The sequence below is a fragment of the Dendrobates tinctorius genome, unplaced genomic scaffold, assembly GCF_039654945.1.
Source record: "Dendrobates tinctorius isolate UK_male_01 unplaced genomic scaffold, ASM3965494v1 ptg000129l, whole genome shotgun sequence".
NCBI classification, from domain to species: Eukaryota; Metazoa; Chordata; class Amphibia; order Anura; family Dendrobatidae; genus Dendrobates; species Dendrobates tinctorius.
Window position 1 is genome coordinate 8,881,556 of NW_027361797.1, and position 14,646 is coordinate 8,896,201.

Below are 14,646 nucleotides of genomic sequence, written 5' to 3' on the forward strand. Positions count from 1 at the left end.
AAGTGAAAATGTTGGCGTGGCAAGGTCTGGTACAGGGTTTCTGCGTGACTGGAGGGATGTGGATTTGCCAGAAAGTGATCCTCCAACCAGCACTCGCAGTGCATCATTGACACCGGGAACATTGGCCCACATGTCAGACTATGCCTTGCAGATCCTAAAAAGGGACCCCGCATTGCCAAAATGATGAACGATGACGACTACTGGTTGGCCAGCATCCTGGATCCACGCTATAAAGGCAAATTACAAAACATCATGCCACACGAGAACCTTGACCTAATACTGGCTAATAAACAAGCAACTCTGGTAAATCGGTTGCTTGAGGCATTCCCAGCACTCAGCAGCGGTGATGGTTCTCACACGAGCCGTACGGGCCGGGGTCAGCTTGGCAGAGGTGTTCGTGGTGCACACAGCAGAAGTGGCGTTGGAGACAGGGGTTTCATGACAATGTTGTGGACTGATTTTTCAAGTACTGCTCACACAACTGGTAATACTGCATTGATGTAAAGTGACAGGAGACAGCAGTTGTCAACTATGGTTACAAACTACTTTTCCTCCCATATCGATGTTCTCCCACACAGGTCATTCCCCTTTGACTATTGGGCCGCTAAACTGGACACCTGGCCTGAATTGGCACAATATGCCTTACAGGAGCTCGCTTGCCCAGCTGCAAGTGTGCTATCGGAAAGAGTCTTCAGTGCAGCTGGATCAATCCTGACAGAAAAAAGGACCCGTCTGTCAACCCAAAATGTGGATGATCTAACCTTCATTAAAATGAACCACGCATGGGTTTCCAAGGATTTTGTCCCTCCTTCCCCTGATGACACATAGGGTGACAGAAAAATGGCTTGCTTTGGTCCACCTCTTCCTGGGACTTGACCTATTTCACCTTTTGCATCAGCAGAATGTGCAACATCAACATATGCCACTTTCTAAAACTCCCTAACTGTGCTGCCTCCCCCCCATGGCCGGGGTCACCACCTAGCACACGACACCGTGCGAGTGCCGTTGCCCTGGACAGGTGGGTAGGCCGACTCTTGGGCGCACATGCAGCCACGGACATGTAAGGGCATGACACACCAGTTATTGGCCAATCTCATGTGCCAGAGCCTCACGTGTCCCTCTAGTAAGCCGGACTCGGACCGCGGGGCATGATGGAGTCTCGTTCATTAACGGAATTAAGCTTGCAATGTGTGCATCTGTTCTGTAGCTGGCATGGTTGAGGTTTCCCAGGTGGAGTCGAATTTAACCGTAGGCTCCACTCCTGGTGGTGCCCTTCTGGACATTCCTTTAAGGTTCAGCTTTGCAACCATACTGCCCACGTAAAACAAACACTTTGCCTTCATGAACGCTGTTTGGAGGGACATGACTCGTGGGAATAACGCCGCCCAATCAGTTAACCTGCTAGAGAGATCGTTCGTTGCTCCCAAGCATGACATCACACGCCCTAGGAAGAAGGTAATGCCACTGTGGCGACCATACTCCTGGGGGCGACACAAGTGCACTGATGCCCAGCCACTGCTCGATGAATCTGCTGGTACATTGACCCAGACCACTACATTCCCCTCGCACGCTACACGGCCTGAATCTGACCCTGATGAAACTCAGGTTACCCTTCCCATATACAGTTCCATCTTACACGGTGACAAAGAGGAAGCTGCAGATGAAAGTGCAGGTTCGGCCCACCCGCCATCAGACACACCACCGTACTATCAGGGGCCCTGTGCCAGTGCCGTCGCCAACGAGTGGGCCCCCCTGCTTGCTCAGGATCACAGCACTTGCAAAGTTGAAATACTGTGCAGTGAGATGGAAGATGGGGACGACGAGGAGTCCAGACAAGTACAGGGATTCCCTAGCGAGGAGACTTATTTGATTGTTTTCAATGTTGGGACAGCAATTTTTGGGGAGCACTATACTCTGGAGAATGATAGATGGGGCCCACCATACACTGGAACATTCCAAAGGTGGACATCAGACACTGGAGCAGCATTTACAGGGCCCATTATACACTAGAGCATTAGAAATGGGGCCCATTATGTTTGGAGCATTATTTGGGCCCATAAGACAGTGGAGCTTCATCCATGCGGACCAACATATACTGTAGCATTATGTGGAGCTCATCATATACTGTTTCAAACATTATATGGGACCAATGATTCTGTATGGAGAAATAGATGGGCCTCGTCATGAGATGTAAAAAGTGAAGTATTTTTCATTGTACTATACCGCTATTTCTCTGCCGTATCGGGGCATGATGAGTTGTGGTATGTGTTAAAGGGGCTCTCTTTCGCCCAGGGCACATGAAAACCTGGAGCCAGCCCCCCCCCCCCACAACTGTAGCCAAATAACCCCCATTTTTCAGTGCGTAACTTGTATTATGAAGTTAATTAAGGTTGACAAGCTTAAGTAAGAAGAATTGATGCTTTTGGCATTCAAATGGGCACTGTTGGTGTGTTTCCTGTCCTCCTCTCACTGCCGACTTTTATTCCCCATTGACTTACATTGGGTTTTGTGTTTCGGGACGACCCCGACTTTTCCCTATAATCGGACGATCTTGCTCGACCCGACTTTTGGAAAAGTCGGGTTTCACGAAACGAAACGCGACCCTAAAAAAACAAAAGTCGCTCAACTCTATTTGCTACCAATAAAAAACCGCTTGGTAAAAAGTAACATCCTGGGCTTAAAACGGAACAAAAACAACATTGGACCAACAGGTAATGAAATATCAAATGTCTGTAGAAATCTTCTTTCTTCGGATCTTCTTGACCACAATTTTTAAATGGGTCTCTGTTGCAGGGAAGCATAGGGATTATTAGGCCCTCATCACTTTGGGGTGACTTCACTACTTTCCCTGGTTAGCAAAAGAACAGACTCTAAAGAGCAATCTGTCCCTGCCCTTCATGACATTAACCCCTCGTTTCTCCAAAGCGATGGGTGAGGGAAGTGCAGGTGTCCATGGCTGAGCATAAGCTCAGTCTCAGCGCTCAATTGGACATCTTCAGTCTACACACAAGACACAGCCTGCACTGAGGGAAAGTGAAGTTCACAATCATACTTGAAAGTTCCAAAGTCTTGGCAGAGCTAACTCAGTCCAAAGCAACAGTCCAAAATAACTCAGTCTTGGTGGCTTGTTTTCCACCCCTTGATCAAATGAATCAAACAAAATTACTGCATGTTTGTTGGTACAAATTAATTATGCCCAGAATGACCTTTGAAATTTTCTACTGTAGCAAATATTTCTACTCTAGATAATAATACTACATAAAATATATATCATATGTGTATGGACTTATACACTGATCAAACACATCAAATTCATGTCAATCACATTTGCATAAGAACGATGATCATAATTACCAGTACAATCATGTTCATGGAGATCACAAAATAATGTTATTACTAATCAGAATCAGTACAATTACATGTTAAGGAAAACCGAACCCAAGCCAATTTGCGATTAACCCAATTCTAGCAAATTATTATTTTTACAAAATATACACATTACATCAACACACACTCTCTGGCCAAACCTAAATGCACTCATTCAGTAAGCAGGAGAGATTCTCATTTATATATAGACAAACACACACTTTGGGTACCCACACATTTGCATTGCATGACTCAGGTGTAGGTGAACAAAGCTATATCAAGACATTAACAAACTAGCATTCATTGAAATCATTTAACATATATTCTTCAAAACCCAATTTGCACGGGAGCTCCCAAAAAATAAAAAAATGTTAAACTCAAAAATAAGTCATAAAATATAATCTTATATTAGGTAGATGGACTCCTTTTTCACTACTGCAGGAATGAACTATTTACTGTGCACTGTATTTACATGTTAATTAAATGGCCAAGGTTTCTTCTTTCACTCCTGCAAACAAACAAAAGGTTAATTACACACCCCACCCCCCAATCCAACATGTAGTGGACTGAAAAGAGAAAAAACAATTCCTTTAAAAACAAAGAGTGCTAAACACAGTACAATTAAAATTCAGAAAATGAGCTCATAAAAAATAAAAATATACCAAATAAAAAAGTAAAAATAAAAAAATACCACGTGGATTTTTTCTTTGGCTGTGAACCAATTTTAATCAAGGGATATCCATGACAAATACACAAAGCACATACAGTGACAAAGACAAACAGTACAAATAAGTCATCTATTATCTTGTCAACCCCCCTGTATATTATATGTCATCTAACTTTAGGTCAGTCTTAAATTCATTGTCTGTACTGTCACTCCCTCTTTGCCTTGTATGTTTCTCTCACAATGTCTCCCACATACAGAATCATTTTATATCTGCTGTGGTCTTTTGCCTTTTAAAACATCAAGGTCTATTACAAACCCTCAGGTGAGGAATGCGCATTTATGCATCACCAAGACCAAACCCAATTCATCATACATCAGCCAGCGCATACGTCACAGTATGCTCACAGGAGTATTTCTCTAAGAAACTCTAGAATGAAAACAAACATCATTAGACATCAAAAAATGGCAAAACTGTTCAAACAACAATTTTCAGGGATGTTCCACAACTTTTATAATTAGTCCATGAGGGAATCTTGGCAGGGGGTGTGGTATGCCATGGTATTGGAAGAGTGCAAAGGGCGGTTACAGTGGGGGCTTTGCATGCCTCCATCAGGTGTCCCACCTCTATCTTTCCAACCCCCTATCTCATTTGTCGCCACCCTCTTGGGTCTGGCGAGTTGCAATTTACCTTTTCTCCTCAGATCTTGCCATCTCCTCAACAGGTCACTTGTGGAGATCCCATCTATCTCCTGGAATAGAACTCCACTAGCTATCAGGTCACAAAACAACTCCGTCCTGCTCTTTCTAATTTGGGTATCATCCTCTTTTCTCCTTTCTTGATCTACCCTCTTTACTGTACTATTTTTTGATACTTTTTCTCTCTCTAGAGCAGATAGCTGGGAGATTAAATTGCATGCTGTGTAGACAGTAGTGGAATTTCCCATAAGTGCACTGAACATAGTGAACAATGGGGCTTTGTATGACGCTGGGGTACCTTCTATGAACTTATTCTTCATCACTACTGTCAATATTGCAGCATCTGGTCCCTTCCAATCCTCAACAACAGCAAAGTGATCATTCAGATCTGGCACAGGATTGCGAGTTATGCCACCTATACCTGCGATTTCTCTCAATCTCTGAACTCCATCTGCAAGAGTCTCCCATCGTGTCTGTGGCATTAATTCCATGGGAGAGTCATACACTTGTGCCACAGAATCCCTCACCAAATGCAGCAAAGAGAAAGTCTCTGTAGTGTCGCTTGCACGTCTCAATTTTAGACGCACCATAGGATCAATACAAATACTACAAAGTCCTATTGCCTCAAGACAGTTCAAGATTATAGTATCGGCTCCCTGATCCCATAATCTGAGAATCCATGCTAACAAAGGTTCTCCTGCTTGCTGCCTGTACTTCGTAGCTAATTCTGTTAATTCTCCGGCTGTATAATTCCTAGTTTCCTCGGTCATTGAAGCTTCTGCTCCTGTAGCTGCGTTTCCTGCATCCATCCTATCTCCACTACGCTGTGTGACTCCTCTCCAAGTTTTAGTAGTCACAATCGGTCTGGCTTGCTTTTCTTCCTCATCTGTCTCACAGCCATCCCATTCTAGCAAATCTGACCATTTCTCACGTGCAATCATGGTGCTAATCTGTGCAGTACAAATATCTGATACTGGCCGCTGTCTCCTCCTGCGCCTATTCTTATTCACATTTTTCATTACATAAGCATCAAAATTCCTTTGCATATTGTCATGCTGTTTCATTTGGTCTCTCAAGGCTGATTGCAAGCTAATCCTTTGCTCTATAGCTGTATGCAGCTCTAAACGCAAATTGTCTATCTCCTCCTGTAATCTTTGGGATACTTGCACACAGATCCATCCAACGGCTGCTGCAGCTTTCTGCTCTTTTGCATCATACCTTGAGAGATCAAATTTGCCAGCCACATCCTGAGGATGTGGCAAGCGCTGTCCCTCCATATATTTGTTACATTCCTGTGCCATTGGGGTCCACTTTCCTGGTAACACCCATTCTGGAAAAGATCTGACACTACGCTCAACTACTTTCCTATTCTTAACAAACTTATTCAATTTTGCAAACATTTTTATTCAAAACAATCCCACTTCTGACACCAATTTGTATTGTAAGGGTTCCAATGGATTGTAATGAATAAGAAAATTCTCACACAAGAATTGAATTTACTAAATTGATTTACTATATAAATGCTAAGATTAAAATATAAAACTATAAATACATATGTATTAATCAGAAACAAGCATTATTCATATGTTACATTATTCAGATAGACGTCGACCAGTCATCCTCCAGGAGCCAAAAAGAGCCAGAGAACATGTGTCCTAGTTCTTTTAAAATGTCCAGCTAAAAGGTGTGTCCAGCCCCACCATATGGGGAATGATGTCACAAGTCTATTGTCCATTGGCTATAAACACATCCCCTCAATACCTGTTTTAACCAGTATATAATACAGGAAGCTAGAGGGGGCCTCATGTGTGCCACATGGCAGAAATACAGCAAGCTGGAGGAGGGGCTTCGGAGCACAAGATAACATCCATGGGGAAAGTTAACACACCCAATATAATTAAGGTAGTTGCCTTGAATTTCACTGGTCCTTTGTTGATGGATTAACAAATGACCAGTAATTTACATTCCTTTATCTTAAGTAAGTTTCAGTGACCTTTGCTTACTCATCTCAGTGTATATTATATTAAACTGATTGAAACCATATAAAAATAACTTGTACTATACACAAGAGCACACCAACAGCCCCAACTCACCAGACACAGATTTCCAATCCAAAACTCGATTATGGATTTGCAAACAGGGAAATTCCAGAACAATTGTATCATGCAAATTATGCAGTACCAAAAATCTACAATTTTCTTGGTGGTCTGGGGCGACCCGCATTATCACCTGGGTCCAAAGCTGAGGTTTACTCTCCGCCAAAGGAGTAGCATCAATACCCCTCAAAGGAATAGGCGTCCACAGAGCTATCATGGAAAAACCACAACGTTTAGCAAAATCCAAATCCATCAGATTCAAAGCCGCTCCTGAATCCACAAAAGCCTTGGCGGAAAATGTGGATAAGGAGATCAGAGTAATTGCCAAAAGAAACTTAGGTTGTACGCCACCTACAGCAAATGTGTGTGCATAACATTTCTCTCGTTTAGGGCAGACAGAAATAATATGAGAGGCACCTCCACAGAAAAAAACACAGCTTATTATGCCTTCTATACTCCTGACGTTGCACCCTAGACAAAACTCTATCACATTGCATAGGTTCAGACATTTGTTGAAAAGGTGGCAACACCTCTCATGTAGGTTTACGTTCACATAAATGCCAATCAACTTGAATGACTAATGACATAGAATCGTCAAGACCAGAGGGAACAGAAAATCCCACCATAATATATTTTATGGCTTCTGATAAACCCTTGCGAAAGAGAGCTGCCAAGGCACCATCATTCCATGTAGTAAGGACCGCCCACTTTCGGAATTTTTTACAGTATAACTCTGTAGAATCTTGACCATGGTTCAATGCCAATAGGACTTTCTCAGCATGATCAATAGCATTAGGTTCCTCATACAACAACCCCAAGGCTTGAAAAAATGCATCCACATTAGTCAGAATAGGATTTTCAGGTGTCAAAGAAAACGCCCAATCCTGGGGATCGCCGCGCAGCAAGGAGATGACAATTTTAACCTTCTGCGCAGAGCTCCCCGATGAGTTAGGCTTCAAGGCAAGAAATAATTTACAATTATTCTTAAAATTCAAAAATTTAGACCGATCCCCAGAAAACACATCAGGAGTAGGGATTTTTGGTTCAACAGCATGTGATTGAGCGAGATAGGCGGAAATTCCCCACACTTCAGCAGCGAGCTGCTCCACACGATCAGACAATTGCTTAATCTCCATTAAGGAAAAAATCCTCCTACGGCCCCAGAGAAAAAGAGGAAAAAATACATATATATTAAAAAAAAAATTCTGGCACTTTTTTTTTGCAATTTTTTTTCCTGCTTTTGAGTACCCTAGAATCTGCGGAATGGCTGGTGATTCTGTTATGAATGAGTCACTGAGGAGGAAAAACAAAAACTAGCTAAGCCACAGAAAACCAGAGAGGTTGGTAACTAAGCGGATTGCAGACCCCTGATCCTATCCACACAACTAGCAGTAGCTGTGGAGCATACCTACGATGATCCTAGACACCTCGTCACAGCTGGAGAACTAAATAAGCCTAAAGCAAGAAAAGGGGAAATCTAAACTGCCCAAGAGCAGACCCCAAAGCAATAGACAGCCCCCAAACATGTATTGTCGGTGAGACAAGATGAAAACACAAACACAGATAGAAAAATAGGCTGAGCAAACGATGGGGCTCACACTAACTAGGAAGGACAGGAAAGGAAAGATGCTGTCTGCAATCATGCAAAAAAACCCTGCCAAAAAATGTCCAACACTTTCTGATAACAAAAACCCTGAAGTCGCTAGACTTCAATTCCCTATATCAGCACTCTGGTATATTCTGCAGACAGAGCAAAAGAGACCAATCTGATCAGGGACAAAAGCAAACTGGCATAAACAGAGACATAAGAATGGAAATTCAGCACAGCCCCAGCAGGGGCTGGCTGACCACAAAAACTGAGTAAACCAGACCAAATCTCATGTGAAAAAATAGCAGAGCACGCTTAGCTTTAGAAGGCAGGAACAATGCTGGAAACCAAAACCTCAGGGCAGGAAAAATCACCAGCACAAAATTAGGGAGTCGGCTGTCTTAAATCCAGTCAGAGACTCCTGATGTCCACTCACAGTCCTCCTCCTCAGGTGGCAGGTCTCTGCCATTTAGATCAGCTTCATTACCTACTGTCACCATTAGAGGGAGCCCGGATGGAGAACTCACGACTCCTCTGTCAACACAGCCAGCTCCACCACCCTCACCAGAAGCCAGAGGTAAACCAGAAAATGAGTTCACAACAGTACGGCGTGTCAGCGCACATTTGCGAAAGTCATCACAGGCTTTCTCCGGACTAGCTTTGCTGCAGCAGCGCTTTACTTTGTCTAGTCACTGACTGATTTGTGACCTGTCCACACACTATAATTCAATCTTTAATAATAATAACAAATCATAATAATTTTATTTCTATAGCACAAACATATTCCACAGCACTTCACATTTTAGAGCTTACTTGTACAGACAATAAAAGACATTACAGAATAACAATAATCACATAAACTACAGATACCAAGAGGAATGAGGGCCGTGCTCACAAGCTTACAATCTATGAGGAAATAGGGGAGACTTGAAAGGTGGATGGTAACAATTGCTTTCATTGTTTTTACCAGCCATAATGTAAGAAATCAGGTGTTCATGTATTGCTGAATGAACCGGTTACCAACCATTATATGTAAACGTACAGACACAGATGACTATTAAATGCATAAAGCGTACCAGAACAAGATACAAGTATCCTGGTTATGAAGAAAATTTTGAAAGGACAACACAGGGATAGTTAGATAAATGTGTTGAAGCAGTAGGCGGTTCATACGTTGGCAAGACTTAGTGAGCCAAAAAGGATGGATCATTAAGACCTTGTATTGATTATCGCGCCCTCAACAAAATTACTGTTAAATATCAGTATCCGTTACCCCTGATTTCTGATCTATTCTCCAGAGTTAAAGGTGCTTGCTGGTTTACCAAGCTTGACCTCAGGGGGGCGTATAATCTTATTCGCATTAACCGCTTCCCGACTGCCCACAGTAGATAAACGTTGGCGCTTGCTGGGCTTTGTGCAGCGCCGATGTTTATCTACTGTCGGTGGTTTTGTGCCCCCCGGGACCCCCACATACCTTACAACGCGGGGATCCTGGTGCACAATGCATGCTGGGACCCCCGACGTCATCGAGACCTGATTGGTTCAGGTCCTGATGATGTCAGCGTCACAGCAGCCAATGGGAGCGATCGCTGGGAAAGCTGCTTGTTTCCCGGCGATCTCCCTCATTGTAACGCGGCTTCTCCCTCTGATCTCACTGACAGATGATCCGAGGTGAAGCAGCGTTACTGTGTGACTGTGCCAGGCAGCGATCTTGTCACACAGTAACGCTGCTTCACCTCTGATCATCTGTCATTGTGAGATCAGAGGAGAAGTCACATTACAGTGTGCCAGGCAGCGATCTTGTCACATAGTAACGCTGCTTCTCCTCTGATCATCTGTCAGTGTGAGATCAGAGGAGAAGTGGCGTTACTATGAGTCAGATCGCAGCGCAGAGATCTTGTCACAAAAATAAAAAAAAGTAAAGAAAAAAAAAAGAAAAAAGCAGGTACACAGGTTAGGGCTAGGGCTAGGGCAAGGGCTAGGGTTAGGGTTAGGGCTAGGGTTAGGGTTAGGGTTAGGGCTGGGATTAAGGTTATGGGTGTGTTGGTGTTAGGTTTGTGGTTAGGGTTATGGTTAGGGCTGAGATTAGGGTTAGGGGTGTGTTGGGGTTAGGGTTGGAATTAGAATTGGGGGTTTCCACTGTTTAGGTACATCAGGGGCTCTGTAAATGCAATATGACGCCCGCAGACCATTCCGTCAAAGTCTGCATTTCAGAACGTCACTATTTCCCTTCCGAGCCCCACCGTGTGCCCAAACAGTAGATTTCTTCCACATATGGGGTATCAGCATACTCAGGACAAATTGGACAACAACTTTTGGGGTCCAATTTCTCCTGTTACCCTTGTGAAAATAAAAATTGGGGGCTAAAAGGTCATTTTGTGGAAAAAAAAATGATTTTTTATTTTCATGGCTCTACGTTATAAACTTCTGTAAAGCACTTGGGGGTTCAAAGTGTTCACAACACATCTAGATAAGTTCTTTAAGGGGTCTAGTTTCCAAAATGGGGTCACTTGTGGGGGGTTTCTACTGTTTAGGTACATCAGGGGCTCTCCAAATGCGACATGTCGTCCGATCTCAATTTCAGCCAATTCTGCATTGAAAAAGCCAAACGGCGCTCCTTCCGTTCTGAGCTCTGCCGTGTGCTCAAACAGTGGTTTAGCCCCACATACGGGGTATCTGCGTATTCGGGAGAAATTGCTCAAAAAAATTTGTGGTTCATTTTCTCTTTTTACACTTGTGAAAATAAAAAAAAATGGTTTTGAAGTAAAATGTTTGTGAAAAAAAGTTAAATGTTTATTTTTTCCTTCCATATTCCATTCATTCATGTGAAGCACCTGAAGGGTTAATAAACTTCTTGAATGTGGTTTTGAGTACATTGAGAGGTGCAGTTTTTAGAATGGTGTCACTTTTGGGTATTTTTTGTTATATTGACCCCCCAAACTCACTTCAAATGTGAGGTGGTCCCTAAAAAAAATGGTGTTGCAAATTTTGTTGTAAAAATGAGAAATCGCTGGTCAACTTTTAACCCTTATAACTTCCTAAAAAAAAAAATTATGTTTCCAAAATTGTGCAGATGTAAAGTAGACATGTGGGAAATGTTATTTATTAACTATATTGTGCGATATCACTCTCTGATTTAAGGGAATAAAAATTAAAAGTTTGAAAATTGCAAAATTTTCTACATTTTCGCCAAATTTAGATTTTTTTAACAAATAAGCGCAGCTCATATCTAAAAATTTTTACCACCATCATGAAGTACAATATGTCATGAGAATACAATGTCAGAATCAGTAGGATCCGTTGAAGCATTCTAGAGTTATGACCTCATAAAGTGACACTGGTCAGAATTGAAAAAATTGGCCCGGTCACGAAGGCAAAAACAAGCTCGGGTGTGAAGGGGTTAAGCATGGGGATGAATGGAAGACGGCGTTTAATACTCCAGAGGGACATTTTGAGTACCTGGTGATGCCTTTTGGGCTCACTAATGCCCCTTCTGTCTTCCAGTGCTTCATGAACGATATTTTCCGAGATTTTGTCGATAAATTTTTGATTATCTATCTGGATGATATTTTGATCTTCTCCAAGGATTGGGATTCTCATGTGGAACATATTCGGACTCTTTTTTGGGATTTATTTTGTCCCCGTCAACTATTGAAATGGACCTGGCCAAGGTACAGGCCATTTAAGATTGGGTTCAGCCCACTTCTTTGAAGGCCCTCCAGAAGTTTTTGGGTTTTGCTAATTTTTATCGGAAATTTATAGCAAAATTTTCTAGTATTGCCAAGCCATTGACTGATTTGACTAAGAAGGGTGCTGATGTGTTAAATTGGTCTCCGGAGGCTGTTTCTTCCTTTCAGGAGCTGAAGCGAAGATTCACCTCCGCCCCGGTTTTGCGGCAACCTGATGTCTCACTTCCGTTCCAGGTAGAGGTAGATGCTTCTGAGATTGGTGCAGGAGCTGTTTTGTCCCAAAAGGATCCTGTAACATCTAAAATGAATCCCTGTGCTTTCTTTTCCCGAAAGTTCTCTCCATCTGAACGTAACTATGATGTGGGGAATCGGGAACTGTTGGCCATGAAATGGGCATTTGAGGAGTGGAGACATTGGTTGGAGGGAGGTAAGCATCAAGTCGTGGTCCTCACTGACCACAAGAATTTGCTTTACCTAGAGTCGGCTAAGCGTTTGAACCCTAGACAGGCTAGGTGGGCCTTGTTTTTTACACGTTTTGATTTTGTGGTTTCTTTTCTTCCTGGAATTAAGAATGTCAAGGCAGACGCTCTCTCTAGGAGCTTCTTTGCTGATTCTCCTGTGGTGACCAAGCCTGCTACCATCTTAGGCGAAGGGGTTGTTCTTTCTGCCATCTCGCCCGATTTGAGACGTGCTCTGGAAGAGTTCCAGGAAGACAAACCTGAGCTTTGTCCCAGTGGAAAGTTGTATGTTCCTGACCAGTGGAAGAAGAGAGTGATGTCTGAAGTTCATTGCTCTGCTTTGGCTGGTCATCCAGGTATTTTTGGTACTAGAGATCTGGTGAGTCGGTCTTTTTGGTGGCCCTCCTTGTCTCGTGATGTCAGAAATTTTGTGCAGTCCTGTGGGACGTGCTCCCGGTCTAAATTGTGTTCTCGCTCTAGTGGGTTGTTGATGCCTTTGCCTGTCCCCAAGAGGCCATGGACCCATATTTCAATGGAGTTCATCTCTGATATGCCTGTCTCTCAAAGGATGACTGTTATTTGGGTGATTTGTGATAGGTTCTCCAAGATGGTTCATCTTGTACCACTCCCTAAGTTGCCGTTTTCCTCTGAGTTGGTGCCCCTGTTTTTGCAACAGGTGGTTCGCTTGCACGGGATTCCTGAGAACATTGTATCTGACAGAGGAGTTCAGTTTGTGTCTAGATTTTGGAGAACTTTCTGTTCCAAGCTGGGAATTCAGTTGTCCTTCTCCTCTGCTTTTCACCCTCAGACCAATGGGCAGACAGAGAGAACAAACCAGACCTTGGAGTCATATTTGAGATGTTTTATTTCTGCTGATCAGGATGATTGGGTTTCATTTTTACCCTTGGCCGAATTTGCTTTACATAATAGAGCTAGTTCTGCCACTTTGATGTCACCTTTTTTTTGTAACTTTGGGTTTCATCCTCGATTTTCTTCAGGGCAGGTGGAGCCCTCTGCCTGCCCAGGTGTTGACATTGTGGTGGAGAGAATGCACCAGATCTGGGACCAAGTGGTGGATAAGTTATCTCTCTCCCAGGAAAAGGCCCAGCGGTTTTCCAACCGACATAGGACCATTGGTCCCCAGTTTAAGATTGGTGATATGGTGTGGTTATCATCAAAAAATATTGCTATGAAGGTGGCTTCTCCTAAGTTTAAGCCTAGATTTATTGGACCTTACAAGATTTTGGAGATTATTAATCCGGTCTCTTTTCGTTTGGCTCTTCCTGTCACATTTAAAATCCATAATGTGTTCCATAAATCTTTGTCGAAGAGGTTTGTTGAACCTGTTGTTCCGGGGGTGGCACCTCCAGACCCTGTATTGGTTGAAGGTAACATGGAATATGAGGTAGAGAAAGTACTGGATTCCCGTCTGGCTAGACGGAGACTCCAGTATTTGGTTAAGTGGAAGGGTTATGGTCAGGAGGATAATTCCTGGGTCTCTGCCTCTGATATTCATGCCAAAAGATTGGTGCGTGCCTTTCATCGGGCTCACCCGGATCGCCCTGGTGGCATGGATGAGGGTTCGGTGACCCCTCCTCAAGGGGGAGGTACTGTTGTGAGTTCATTTTCCCCTTCACTGCTGAGGCCCGATGAACTCCCTCTTCTGGTAAAGAAAGGTAGTGAGCCTGATTATCAAACACCTGAGCCTAATGATGATGACTGGCTGAGTGGAGTTACTGACTGGATATAAGGCCGCCGATGCCCTTCTGCCCTGCGGGTGATTTCTCTGTGGGATCCTTGGAGACCAGTCTGAATTACTGCTCTTCTAAAGCTAAGTTTTCTGCTCGGCTTTTGCATTTGTGCTTTGACTTTGTTTTGCTTTGTTTTTCTGGATTTCTGCCATTCCCTGCTGGGGTGAGCTGAATTCCTTTAGCTCTGTCTTCTGAAAATACCTGAGTGCTGATTTAGTTTTTGAAGCCTAGCTGCTTCAGGGTCTTTTTCCATATCAGCTTGTTGGCTTATGTTTTTGATAGGGTTTTGGCAGATTGCAGACAGCAACCTTCCTTTCCTGTTCTGTTTAGTTAAC